Source organism: Lepisosteus platostomus, chromosome 14 (assembly GCF_059453375.1).
Source record: "Lepisosteus platostomus isolate fLepPlt1 chromosome 14, fLepPlt1.hap1, whole genome shotgun sequence".
In the NCBI taxonomy this organism is placed as follows: Eukaryota; Metazoa; Chordata; class Actinopteri; order Semionotiformes; family Lepisosteidae; genus Lepisosteus; species Lepisosteus platostomus.
In genome coordinates this window covers 11,396,004-11,411,556 of record NC_142624.1, presented here as the reverse complement: position 1 = coordinate 11,411,556, position 15,553 = coordinate 11,396,004, and the positions used below count along the sequence as shown (strand labels likewise).

The window sequence follows — 15,553 nt, the reverse complement described above, 5'->3', positions numbered from 1 at the left end:
AACATTCATGGAGTTAGTGATCTAGCTTGGTGATATCCTCTGCAGCACAAGACACAAGCATGGAACCAGCATGCTTTAGACTAGAAAAAGTGAGGTGACTGATTAACAATAAACCATATATGCAGAGAAGTGCATACTGCACAGGGGCAGCATCCCCAGAGCTTGTTGTGTCCAACTTCTTCCAGGCTTTAATGTAGACAAATCTGGACACTACCACCTGAAGGAGTGACAAGCCACAGGGAACTCAGGACCTGCTTCCCCCCATTAAAATGCAGCCAGTGATAGTGGAGTATTCAATTTTTAGACAGTTTAGGAATAGACTATATTGTGTGCTCCTACGGTGAGTTATAGAGTTATAGAATGATAGAGCAGTGGTTTGCAACAGGGATTCATTTGGGCCTGTTGGATTTACAGATCTATTCCATAATCAAAATTATTGTTCAAGTAAGAATCCAAGTAAGAGCAACAAGAATTATTACTGATCTCAGAGGTTTTATATGCAGTGTGACACCATTAAGGGAAACAAAGGAAATCTATTCAGCCTGGAACTAAGGCAAATGTGAAGACATTTGTTTCAAGTACAGTATATGAGGTCCTAAGGAGATTAGATAGGTAAACCCAGAAAAGTTTTTCCCAACTAGTAATGAAACAAGAACATATTGTTTCCAACACATTTGGAAACTTAAAATGTATTAATGTAGGATGCAGTATAGAAAGATTCTTTAGACAAAGAATTACAGTTTGTTATTGGCTTTTCCAATAAAAGCAAACCCTGGATCACCAGCGACCTGAAGGCTCTTCTGAATGACAAGAAGAGAGCCTTTAGGAGGGGGGATAAGGAAGAGGTCAAGTGTGTACAGAGGGAATTAAAGCAGAAGTTAAGAGAGAGCAAGGACGCCTACAGGAGGAAGATAGAGGACAAGCTGCAAAGAAATAGGGTGAAAGATGTATGGAGCAGCATGAGAGAGATCACTAGTTTCAAACAGGCTGAGGGTGCAACAGAGGGGAACCTGGAGATGGCCAACAAGTTGAACAAGTTTTTAAACAGGTTTGATTCAGGGCCCTCTGTGGTTCAAAACCCATCCCCCCACAGCCACACGCTCCCTAACCCTTCACAGCTGCGACTGCCCAACACCTCCTCCATCCCCCCACAATCATGGCCGCCTACAGCTACGACCCCCAACAGCTACTCATCCCCCCATACCCCACAGCTGCCATTCTCCAACACCTCCACCATTAACACCTGCAGCATTGACAGCGCTATGAGCACCATCCCCCAGGCAAGGCTGACCATCACGGCTGACCAGGTGAAGAAGGAGCTGAAGAGGCTGCACCAGTGTAAGGCCACAGGACCGGACAACTTCTGTCCCAGAGTTCTGAGGGCCTGTGCTGATCAGCTGAGCGGAGTGCTCCAGCGACTGTTCAATCTGAGCCTGCGCTTGGAGAGAGTCCCTGTGCTCTGGAAGACATCATGCCTGGTCCCGGTACCAAAGAAAGGGCGCCCCTCTGTCCTCAACGGCTACAGACCAGTTGCACTGACTTCTCACGTCATGAAGACACTGGAGAGGCTGGTTTTATCCCACCTGAGACCCCTGGTTAGCTCAACACTGGACACCCTACAGTTTGCCTACCAGCCCAATGTTGGTGTGGAGGATGCGATCATCTACATGCTGCAAAGGGCCTACTCACACCTGGACATGGCTGGAAACACCGTAAGGATCATGTTTTTCGACTTTTCCAGTGCCTTCAATACCAGCCAGCCGTTACTTCTAAGGAGGAAGCTGGAGGAGATGCAAGTCGATGCCTCTATGACCTCGTGCATCACTGACTACCTGACAGGCAGACCACAGTCTGTGAGACTTCAGAACTGTGTGTCTGAACAGGTAGTGAGTAACACAGGGGCTCCTCAGGGGATGGTTCTTTCTCCATTCCTCTTCACCCTCTATTCTTTGGACTTTAAGTACAACTCAAAGTCATGCCACCTGCAGAAGTTCTCAGATGACTCTGCAATTGTGGGATGTATCAAGGGTGGGCAGGAGGAGGAGTACAAAGGACTGGTCAGCAGCTTTGTGGAGTGGTGTGGGGAGAACTACTTGGAACTGAATGTAACAAAGACAAAGGAACTGGTGGTAGATTTCAGGAGGAAAAAGGTCAGACCTACTCCTGTCTATATCCATGGGAGTGGCATGGAGATGGTGGACTCGTACAAGTACCTGGGAGAACACTTTGACGATAGACTGGAATGGTCTAAGAACATCGAGGCCATCTATAAGAAGGGACAGAGCCGACTTTACTTCTTGAGGAGGCTCAGGTCCTTCAATGTATGTAGTAAGATGCTACATATGTTCTATCAGTCGGTGGTAGCGAGCACCATTTTCTACGCAGTGGTATGCTGGGGCCCTGGGATTAGAGCAGTGGATTCTAAAAGGCTGAACAAGCTCATCAGGAGAGCAAGCTCTGTCATTGGGTCTGACCTGGACCCCTTGGGTGAGTGGCTGAGAGGAGAATGGTGTCCAAACTAGAGGCCATCATGGACAACGTCTCCCATCCCCTCTATGACAGGCTTGTAGAAATGAAGAGCAAGTTCAGCAATAGAATGATTCATCCACGGTGTGACAGGGAGCGCTACAGGAGGTCATTCTTGCCTTCTGCCATAAGACTGTACAATGCATCCACCTTGCTTCTGGGCAGAGGCAACATTGACAGTGACCTGTTTCTGGACTGAACAGTAAACTGCTACATCTGTTCTTTTTCTTTTCCCGTTTACAACCGTTTTTATGCAATATATGCCAGGGACCCGTGCAATACATTTATATTTATATTTATATCTATATTTACATCTATATTTATATTCATATGTACAATACGATTTTTCTGCATACTGTTCTGTTCTAGTTTGTTCTTTGTGTGTCCTGGACTGTGAGTAACTCTTTTAGTGCACCCCTCACTGTACTGATTGTATTGTATGTATTGTAATATTGTTATTATTGTATCATTCGTTACACTGTGGCTGTGTTGTCTGTGTTAAGCTGCTGTTGCACTGCAATTTCCCTCACGGGATCAATAAAGTATCTATCTAACACTGCCCAACAAGGTTATTGACACCCAAACTCTGGATACCTTTTATGTAATGAGTGGAAGAAAAATGGAACAGCCTGGTCTTCTTTGCAACCTTTCTTATGTTCCTATTTTCTAACAAAAGAAATGTCAGTCTTTTTTTCTCTAACATGAGCTTTTATTATGTATGATTAGTACTTATTTCAGTATTTATTTATTTTTTACATGAGATAAATTTAGACCTGCCTTTAGTTGTTTTGTGGCTTTTCCCGACAAAATGAATACTTAACACAGATGGCACTTATTTCTATTCCAAGATCTTGTATAAGTTAGAATTAATTCCTGCAGTTAAATGATAATAATTACTATAATGTTTTATATTATATTTAATAATGATGCTAAAAATATACTCAGAAGGCAACATAACATAACATTGCAAACATTGGATATAGTAAAGAAAAATGACTACCAATTGTATTTCAAACTATTTTCAAGTTATTGTAGACAGTTTACAGTTTACACTTTGTTTCCTCAGTTTCCCTTTTTTGTGTTTCTTGGGTCTGTGAAGGTACTGTATAGGGCAAAAGGATGTGATCACTGTGGTGTGCTCTCAGTGCGTGAGTTCTGGTGCTGTGGGCATGCAGAACTCACAGAGGAGAGAAAATTAACCGTTGGGCAGACTGAACTTTGATGAATGGTTCCTGTAGCTAGTGTATCTGTTGTACATACTCTATACATACAAATGCATGTCAAAATTCATTGCAGTGGCATAATGACAATGAATAAAACTTCACAGGCCAGAGAAGAAAACGTGGCACTTGTGAGTGTTAGATCTTAATGAAGAAATTAGCTTAATTTAATCTGTTGCCCTACTTCTTTAAATCCACTTAATATGGAATCCTGTAACTAAAGGAAAATTGTGATAGCTGAAAATAAAAATAACTTTCTGATCTTCATTCATATCATTCATATGGATTTATTAATTTAAATATTTTATATTAATATAGGTGGTAGTGTACACAAGTTTCTTCATAAAAATCAAATTATGTAACTCTGTCACTTGTGGTTATTTTGGAAAACTTTTGACATACTTGTGTTAAGTATATTTTGATGTTATTGTTGTAATGGAAAATGTAATGCTTGTCGCTTCATTGAAACCCTCGTAGAAAATTGAAAAAGTAACTGTTGCTGTTTTTAATTTAGTTTGTATAAATCGAGCAATGTTTAGGTTCACTGGTAGAATTTTTGCCTGCCAGCTAGATGGTTTTATTCCCTTTATGATTTTACTATACTTATAGTAAAATTTAATAAATAATATGTATACTATATTGACATTTTTATTATTTTTATATATACAGTCTCACAATAGTATTAGCCCCTTTTCACATTTTACTGTGTTACAATATAGAATCACAATGTATTTCTATGGGATTTTTGCAATTGATTGACACAAAACACTCTAGAATGTTAAAGTGAAAAAACTGAAAATGTTACAGATCCTCTTAAATTAAATGTATACATAAGACAGAAAATAGCTGATGGCATTCACCCCTATTACTATGACACACCTAAATAGTCTCTGGTTCAACAAAATGTATTTAGAGGTCACATAATTTGTTGAATGTAGTCCACATGTATGCAATTAGGCGTTTCACATAAGTTCCAAATAAATGTACCTATCTTTGGGAGGTCCCACAATTGATTACTACAGCTTCCAACAAAAACTACATCCTGAACCAAAGGAACTTTCAAAGTAAATCTGTGATAGGGTTATTGAAAAAGACCAATCAGGGCAAGGGTATAAGAAAAAGGCATTACATATCCCCCAAAGAACAGTAAAGTCCATTAGAAAAATAGTAGAAATATGGCACAACTGTGAAACTGTGAGGAATGGAGTCTTCAAAAACTGAGTTTCCAGACATGAACTGCACTAGTCAGGGAGGCCACCAAGAGATCTTTGACAACTCTAAAGGAATAACAGTCTTTGAAAGCTGAGAAGGGAGTAACTTCTCTAAAAAAAGTTTTGCTCTGTCTAAACATCAAATCTCAGATTTTCCAGAAGACATGTAGGAAACCCTGAAACTAAGTGGAGGAACGTTCTATGGTCTGATGAAACCAACATTGACCTTTTTGGCCTCAATAGTAAGTACTATGTTTGACACAAACGGAACAGTGGACATCATCCCAAGAACACCATCTCTAATGTGAAGCATGGTGGTGGCAGGAACATTCTATGGGAAACCTTACTACATCAGGGCCGTGAAGACTTGTGAAGATAGAAGGAAAAATGGATGCAGCAAAGTACAGAGAAATCCTGGAGGAAAACCTGCTGCAGTCTGCAAGAGACATAGAACTTGGGGGAACATTTATCATCCAGTAGGACCATGACCCAACACATACAGCCAAAGCCATGCTGAAGTGGTTTAGAAAGAAAAAAAGTCAATTTTCTGAAATGGCCCAGTAAAAGCCTCAATCCAATGAAGTATTTAACTTATTCAAGAAGCCTGGTGGCTGTAAATTCTGTTAAACATGCCTCTACCAAATATTGTCTCAAAGAGGGGGAATATTTATGCAATCACTTATTCTACAATTTGAATACATTATTACATTATTACATACAATCTACATTATTTAGAATCAAATCAATAGCAAAAACTTGCAGTTAAATACATTATGATTCCATATTGTAACATAATTAATTCTAAATTCTGAGAAGTCTAAGAAGGGAGAATACTTTTGATACCTACTGTATCACAGCCTGTTAAATACTAATATTAAATACTGTTAAAAATAAATGAATAACATGAATAAATATGAATGGGTTAGAAAACGTGAATACTGACAAACCATGATTGAGGATTTTATATGCATTTTTGTTTTTAAATACTTATAATTAAGCTAAGTATATTTTTTATAATTATAATCTAAAATGATTTTATGATCATTAAATGATCAAATGAGTAACAAAAGTTATGAAGTTTTAGAATTCCATGAAGTATTACCCACAGATATCCGTGCATTACTATTACAACAGGTTGCCTTCATATACAGATGCAGCCATTCAAAATGCGTGGAAAAACCTTGTACTGTGAGAAATTATCTGCAGTGTAGTGCATTATACTGCAGTACATGATTGGCTGGCCAAAATGACCGACGGGCACTCGTGGTGCATTGGTCTGTAGTGAAAAGATTTTATCATTTAATCTCTTTACTGTGCACATTTTAATCCGCTTAGTATTGAATATTTATATGGAATTCTACAACTGAAGGGAAATCTTGGTAGCTGAGCACAAAAATAACGGGAGCATAATGTCTCCGAACGTCATAAACGATATTAATTTAGGAACATAAACATATTGTCACAGATGTCGGAAGGGACAAACCGTGGAGAGGCAGGAGAGCAAAAAAGACCCCATGCGAGGTGGCGGAATGGGGAGTTAGCCCGGGCTCATCAGTGCAAAGATTTCTGGAGTGCCGTATAGAAACCTATGCCCTCAGGCAGCGGATGTGGTGCGATCTGGTGCTAGGTGAGTCTCAGGACATCCGAACGTCAATACCGAGCGAGGCAGAATAAGTGACCCCGAAATATACAGTATAGCCCAAGGAAAGAGGGAAACCGTAAGGACAGCAAAACAGGAAACTAGGGACAGGACAGAGTAGGAGCGCCCTCTGGCTGAAGAGGGCGTGACACATATTATGTAAACTGTATATTGCTGGTATTGGTAGTTTAAAGAAAAAAATACACATGAGTATTCCATTTCTCCCTAAACATTTTAAGCATCACAAGTCTTACATGTCTTACATGTGGTTATTTCCTAAACGTTTTTTCACACTCCTTCTGAGCATGTTACTGTACGTTTATATACTGTGAAAAGTGATCATTTTAACCTTTTCTGTGAATACGGTCGTTATCGGAGTAAACAAAAGTATACTTTTAGAATTTGATTAATAGGGAATATAATATAGAATAGCGTATCTAAAGAAATTTATAACGATATAATCATACTCAGGTACTGTAGCACAAACAGTAGTATAAGACTTTCTATTGATATGTGTATGGCTGTTTCACCACTATGCTATGTCACTACTGTAGTGTGATACCTTAAGTGAATGATTTATAAGCGTGAGGTTGTGTGTTCAAATCCAGCAATCGCTATGAGTTTTCTTTTAACAAATAATAATTTCTTTGAAAAATTAAAATAGCAAATATAATGGACACTATACTGACATGTTTTATGTTTCTAAATATCAAAACATGTTCGTACTGTATGTACACAGCGGTACCACAGGGTGTGGGGCACAAACCCACATGAGCCCGAAGCGCTACATCATTAATACAGTAATATCTTCCATGTTGCATTAATAAGTTTAAAAGGAGGAGACACTTTACACTTTAACTCTTCAGTTCACAGAGAAATTTCATCAGAGCCTCACAACATTGTCCAATAATACTCTTCTTGTGTCTAATTTTTGGTTAAGCAGGATTCAAGCAGGATTTCATATGAAAAGCAGTGACGTCACCGCACTGGCCAGCCCAAATCAAAGTTTAACCCGTTCAGAGCCTACATTACATTTTTAGCGTTTCATTTTGAGCTGAAGACCCTCACATCTGAAGAAGGCTTCAGAGCCAAAACGTTGTGTTTTCTCTCTTTTCTTTTCAGCATGGAATAAACCTATTACTTGTTCCTTTGCAGACTACACAGGCTGAAGTAGTGTTGTACAGTGATAATAGACGTGGGTAATGTCATCCCCATTTAACAATGTGCTTATCGCGCAAATCCTGCTAAACTAAAAGTGTCTATTTCTGTATAGGGTTCTGTAACATTCCAGTTTATGTTGTGTTTGAACTTGCAAGAATAGCGATTACAAACATTAAAATCTTGCTTTATACTGTCCAACTGAGCAATCTTGCTTTTATAAAATGTACCAACTTTTTCATGTTAAATATATACGATGCTGTAATACAGTTTAAAATAAAAGTCTAAACAGTATCAACTTGAATTCTTATCTTTATTAATAAAATAAATTAATAAATAAATATAGCTTTTTATTATAGATTGCACTTTTCTAAAATGTATTTTAAAAATAAAAACTATTACAATCTAATCTTTCCATGTTTGATCTTGAGAGGAAGTACAATACACTCCTGCTTTGTTTAGCGATGGTATGAAAAATAAATCTAAATGTAGAGATTGCTATGCTGAAAGTTGACTAAGATACTTAGAAGACAAAGATAATGACTTGCATTGATAATCTGATTGCATTGTCAGATTGTGAATCAATAAAGGCATTTCATTAAACACGCATTTATGTTTTAATTTAAAATGAGGCTAATGGGGACTATTTTATTATTTCTCTCTTCTCTCTTATTGTCAAAACGCATTCAATTGTGGTTTTTTGGTTTCACGGGGGGCTTCTCAGATAGTTGGGCATTCAGGTAGATTGCCAGGTGAAAGGATAAGTAAATATACTTTGTTAAAGCAAGTCAGTTTTTTGCGACACATAAAAGACATATTATTATACAGCTGGCACAACACCCAAACAAATGCAAACGCGTTTTTAATAAAGTGCTTTTATTCATTCATAATCTGACTCACATAACTCACATTCCAGAATGACCCCCCCCGGCTCAACAATCTTAGGAAGAACACCAAACAGCCTGTTAATAAAATTGTTGCAATTTTGTTCTGTCAGTTCTTCCTCCCAGAACTTGTAAATTGCATTGATCAGTTCTTGCTTTGTGCTGGGTTTAGCCATTTTCTGAATATAGTCTTTCAGGGAATGCCATACCATCTGTATTGAATTTAAATCTGGGGATTCCGATGGAGTTTACACCCACTTCACTCCCTCTGCTATAAGCCTCGCCTTTGCTGCTGTGTGTTTTGGATCATTGTACTGAAAGAAACGGTGCCTTGATCCAAAGTGCTCCCTGATATATGGGGCGGCATGCTGTTTGACCACGACTTCCTCGAAGAATTCACGATCCATAATTCCTTCAAAAATAAGAAGTGGTCCTGGGCCTTTTCTAGATATATCCCCCCAGACGTGAACCAGTGGATTTGTTTGCTTTGGCTTGTTCAAATGCAATTTGACATGTTCCTTGTAACTACGCTGCTGTCAATATTGTAGCAGTAGACAAAATGAAACGTTTGGAGTTTGTAATGTAGGGATTTCTATACTTCTTTATCTAGTGGTTTCATTAGTGACAAAGGCTAAACCGACCTGCCTGCCACACACACACCTCAGGACGGTGACGTCACTGCTTTTCATATGGAAACATTTTGACACCGCGCTTAACAATCTTAGTAAGATCACAAAGCAAGCCTGTTAGCCTGGTTTTTGCCTAAAAAATCACACCTGAGAAAGTGAAGTAGCATTAACTAGCAAAAGTGTTTCGCAGACGTAGGCATAGTATGTAATTCAGGCTTTATGAACTCTAATAATAACCCTAATTAATCGAATCCCAGGTGTGAGTTCATAAAGCCTGAATTACAGATGCAGCCATTCAAAATCCACGGTACAAACCCATATCGCGTGTGCCACCGCGACCTAATGCAGTACGTGATTGGCTGGCCAAAATGACCGACAGGGGCACTTTTGGTGCATGGGTCGGTAGTGAAAAGATTTAATCATTTAATCTCTTTACTGTGCACATTTTAATCCGCTTAGTATTGAATATTTATATGGAATTTTACCACTAAAAGGAAATGTAGCACAAACAGTAGTATATACTGTACACATACAGTATCTATTGATATGTGTACGGCTGTTTCACAACTTGTCATGTGATTGCGTTAGTGGTGTGATGGTGAAGCCTGACTTATAAGCGAGAGGTCGGCTGTTCAAGTCGAGCTAGCACCACGAGTTTTCTTTTAACAGACATTTCTTTGAAAAATTAAAATAGCAATATTATGGACAATTAATTTACTTTTTTATATTTCTAAATATCACAACATGTTTGAATCTCAGTCATTTTTTAATAACAATGAATAGTCACCGTCTTTCCCTCTAAATCACTCCAGTAGCAGGACCCTCTATCGTGTGGGTCCCTTTAGATCTCCCTTCAGATTTAAAAGGTTATTAATAATATCTTCGGTGTCGCATCTTCCCAGTATAGCTGATCTTTTGCTGCCTATGCATGCATACACAGCTCTCTAGGTAATTTATCATACTTGACTGGGAAAGCTTTAGAGAACTTAACATTTTTATTATCAACAAATTGTAAATATGACGTTTACATTGGCGTTATTAATTTTTCACTTGAGTGTATGGAGGAGTGTCAGCTGTCAATGAGAGCAGACCCACCCTCTTAGGCTGGGCAAATGATTTTTTTAATTTTTAAAAAATAAATGAAAAATTAGATATAATGATATAAACATTTACTGCAATACATTTACTTTGGTGGGTAACCATGTCAACCTGCGTAGTCTGCAAAGGAACAAGTAATAGGTTTATTCCATGCTGAAAGGAGAAGAGAAAAAATGCAATGTTTCATCTGTGAATCCTTCTTCAGGTGTGAGGGTCTTCAGCTCAAAACTGAAACGTTTGGAGTTTGTTATATAGGCGCTCTGAACGAGTTAAACTTTAATGCAGGAAAAATGTATTTCCCAGAAGCTATACTGATTCTCTCTGATGCAGTGCAGTTAAAAAAATATCTCTGATGCTTTTCCTAAATTGATATCGTTTATGACCATCAGACGCCTTATGCTCCTTTTCTTTTTTCAATGGATTGAACAGGGAGAGGCATTTCATGATGTACTTTTCACTGATGAAACAGCAGTGGCTCTGGAACAGTTTTCAACCACGTCGTTTTATAAAAAGGGGAGATATGTGAACAAGCAAAAGCCAAAACATCCACTGAAGGTTCACGTCTGGGTGTATATCTAGAAGAGGTAGGGGACCACTTCTTATTTTCGAAGGAATAATGGATCGTGAATTCTTCGAGGAAGTCGTGGTCAAACAGCATGCCACCCCATACATCAGAGAGCACTTTGGATCAAGGCACCGTTTCTTTCAGGACAACAATCCAAAACACACAGAAGCAAAGGTGATGCTTAAAGCAGAGGGAGTAAACTGGGTGAAAACTCCAGCTGAATCCCCAGATTTAAATCCATTAGAGATGGTATGGCATTCCCTGAAAGACTATATTTGGAAAACGGCTAAACCTAACACAAAGCAAGAACTGATCAATGCGATTTACAAGTTCTGGGAGGAAGAACTGACAGAATAAAATTGCAACAATTTTATTAACAGGCTGTTTGGTGTTCTTCCTAAGATTGTTGAGAGGGGGGGGGGGGGGATTCGGGAATGTGAGTTCTGTAAGTCAGATTGTGAAGTGAATAAATAAAAGCATTTTATTAAAAACACATTAGCAATTTTAATCAAGATGACTTTATATTGTAGCACATTCACCTTGGGCTGCGGTTGAATAGCGCCCGGCTAGGGAACACGCCGAGGGGCAGGACGGGAGTAGTAGTGGTCAGGGCGGGGACTAGGAGAGCCGCTGACCCACTGCAAAATGGTCGTACAGTTTGGTGTGATCGTACTTGTACCCCTGTTATACCCAATTGCCACCCTATCCCTGTGTAGCTATCCTAATAGACCCCTGTGTGTTGCTCTCTCTTGTTCTCATTCTCACTCTGTCTCTCAATTAAATTCAATTCAATTCAAGGTGCTTTATTAGCGTGACCAATGGGTACAATCAGCTTAACTTAGACATTGCATGATTTTAAAAGCTATAAAAGCAGCTTTCGATAGTTAATAACCACTTTTTATGCGCTAAACATGGGCGATTTTTCTTCCTCGTCATCAGATCTTTCTTGGAAAAATGTATTTTATGTGTTGCAAAAAACTGACTTGCTTTAACAAAATATATTTAAAAATCCTTTCGCCTAGCAATCTAACTGAATGCCCAACTTTCTGAGAAGCCCTCCATGAAACCATGTTCGCTGATATTATTACTGACAATAAATATTATCGACACTATATTGTCATTGCAAACATGTATGCTATATGGCATACGCGTTACTGAAGCTTAAAGTTTAGCCTTTGTCACTAATGTAACCATTAAATAAAGACATAAATATAGAAATCCCTACGTTACAAACTGTATATGGCCGGTATTGGTATTTTAAAGAAAAAATACACACCAGTATTCCACTTTCTCCCTAAACATTTTAAGCATCAACGTCTTACATGTGGTTATTTTGGAAATGTTTTACATGCGTCTTCTGATCATATTAAATTTAAATTAGTTTAAGTGCCTGCGGGCGCTTTCCTGTCCGTGGGGGGAAGGGTGGACTGTCTTTCATTAGAAGGTTAGCCTATTCTACTAAAATGTAGAGGGGGTGGAAAGTGCCTGCGGTCATTTAATTAGTGTTAAAATTCACACTGATTCCCTTGCGAAGATATGGAGATATTCGTGCGTGGTCAAAAAAATGGCATAAAAACAACAAAGTTAATGCTGTGAAGACATTCACAATGTACTTTAGACACAAAGCAAGTGTTCTCACAGCTCTAGGAGGTTTTGTAAAAATGCTACAGGCATGCCAAAATCGTTTTTGAACTTCATGCTAACTTTACCCCGGTTTGCATTGTCAGATTGTTAATCAAAAAAGACATTTAATTAAACACGCATTTGCGATTTTAATCAAAATGGGGTTAGACCATTAGACATGCAATACACTTCCTCTTGGTCATCTTAGAATAGCTTTAAGGTTTTTTTTACTTTTTAATTATACACTTTAAACACTTTAATTTTGTAAAAGCAACACACATTCCATACAGATACAGTACAATCACATTCTCCTGTCTTCCCGTGGCGTAAAACGAATTAGCAGGTGCTTGAGATAACAATGCATCGCCCACTGAGTGAAATGTTCTAATTTGTTCTCAAGTGTAAAAAGAGGTGATAATTCTTTATAAATCCATGTCGCATTAACTAACTCTTCAGTTTATTCTGCCAGACAGTACATAAATATAATTATATAGTTATTAATTTGTTTAGATACGCGATTCCATATTATATTCCTTGTTAATCAAATTCTAAAAGTATGCTTTTGTTTACGCTGATAACAAGCAAATTCACAGAAAAGGTTAAAAGACTATCACTTTTCACAAAGCATATAATCTTAATATGGTCAAAAGGAGCAAGTAAAAACATTTCCAAAATAACCACATTTAAGACTTTGATGCTTAAAATATTAAAGGAGAAAGTGGAATACTGGTGTGTATTTTTTCTTTAAAATACCAAGACCAGCAATATACAGTTAACATTATATGTTTATTTTCCGAAATTAATATCGTTTATGAGCATGTGAAAGGAATGGTGAATCCGAGATTTTCTTACTTTGTATGATTGGAAACGAATACGTGATCGGATCAACGAAATGCTGTGGTGTTACTTTTTGTCAATTAAAAAATAGTCTTTTCGTTTACAAAGATGGTCACAAAGTAAGTGGACCAGGGTAATACTTTGGTCATTCATTATTAATACTATTAGTAATATCTTCAGGAAATACATTGATGCATAAAATATGTCTGCATAATTAAAATATTTATGATAAAGGTGGTAAGTTGTGTACTTTTGTCCAACTGATCAATCTTGCTTTTATAAAATATAAGAACTTTTTAATGTTTAATGATTAACATGCTGTAATACACAGTTTAAAATTAAAAATCTAAAGAGTATACAACTGAAATTCTTAATTGGATAGAGATTGTCCCTCAGCAGTGATCGGGATTCGAAACTGGGTGTTTTCTGGTGACAGCTCAAATGCATAAAAAACTTTATTAGCCCCACCTGGCGGTTTTACGAGGTGATTTCGGATACTATTACATACATAATCTAATTTGCATGTGGTATAATGCGGTGTGACATAATATGATGCGCTTAGATGTGACACGCCCACCGTGTTGTACCGCAGCGTACCCCGCTTGTTTTAAATGCTGCATCTGTATAGTTTTAAAGCCACTACAGTATAGCGTGTGGGAAATATATTAATTTATACTGCATCAAAGTTTAACTCATTTAGAGCACCTGATATTTCAAATTCAGATTTAAAAGGAACATCAAAATATTTTCAAAATAATCACAAGTGAATGAGTTGAGGGATTCGATAATAATAGAGAAATCATAAAAATAACCCCGAGTTGTTTAATGCTAATGCAATACAACTGAAAGAAGGACACTTAAATTAACATGAAAACACTTTATATATATAAATCAGTTAAAACACTTTTTATGCTCAAAAAACTTTTTTTTTCTTCTTCTGCGCGATAAGCTTAGTCTTTGTGTAAGCTGTAAGTTCTTTTTACTTCTTAATTAAACATTTTAAATACTTTAATTTTGTAAACCCAACACGCATTCCTTACAGAAATAAAATAATGTTTTCTACAGCAGTAACTGTGTTAAGCAGTTTAGCATGTTGCTCACAAAATAGCGCACCATCCACTAACCGGAAAGTCCGTTCCACTGCTTCTATTTTTTAAAAGATTTAGAAAAGTTTCATCCATACAAATACCACAGACTATTCTCTATTGTTTTTTCAGAATGTCTTAGTTCAATATTTAAATTACATCTAAATAAGAAAGTGAGGTGTTAGCATAAAGTATTGTTAATCAATAATATTAAAATTCGCAATGTAATAATTTGTTGCTCTTCTTCCACATCTTGTAAAATCATTAATTTACAAGAATTTGTTCAAATATATGTTGAAACTGAAGTCAGAAAATAAGTAAAATATGAACTTAAATAAAAAAATGGAGGTAAAATATAATTTGAAATTAAGACAAGATGCACTTTTTTCTGTGTCTCTTCCTACTCTTTCTCACCCGCTTTGATTCAGTCACAGAATGGTTAAAAATGGGAGGGAATGTTTCGTGCCATTATTATTACTCGCATCTGGTAGTTCTTGTCATTTATCACTCTGCCATCACTCTGCCCCATGATATAACTTTTATATAAACAAGATCTAGTACCTGGTTCAATTTAAAAAAAAAACTTATTTTGAATTACTTGAATCCCATGTGTGAGTTCATAAAGCCAGAATTACGTACAAACCATCTACTGTAAAGTTTCTGTGCTTTGTGTATATTCCAATCTCAGTGGGGGCAGGGTGTATGGGGAAACATTTAGACTCCAATTGAATTGGGGCTCTGTATAGTTCATACCAGAAACATTGTGTTCTCTGAAAGCGTTTTCTTCCCTCTTTAACTTATCTTTTGCAGCCTACGCATGCTTACGTAGCTCACTGCATGAGTTCTCCATTCTTGACTGAGAAAGCTTTAGAGAACTTTACAACCTTTTTATGTTATAAAGTTATATAAAGTTTACATTGGGGTTTTTATACATTTTTCACTTAAGCGAATGGAGGACTCCCAGCTGTCAAGGAGAGCTCCCCCATCCTTCCCCCCACAGACAGACTGATAAAGCAATTGGGATGTGTTAACTATCCAGCTGTTGCAAAGGGTTCAACTGCAGCAGCCACAAATAAAT

The 15,553-nt window shown here is 37.5% G+C and overlaps 1 protein-coding gene across 1 annotated transcript in view; it reads right to left on the bottom strand.

The window, feature by feature from the left end:
- cntnap5a (contactin associated protein family member 5a) overlaps nt 1–15,553 on the bottom strand; it is a 448,552-nt gene that overhangs the window by 9,256 nt on the left and 423,743 nt on the right. The window lies entirely within an intron of this gene.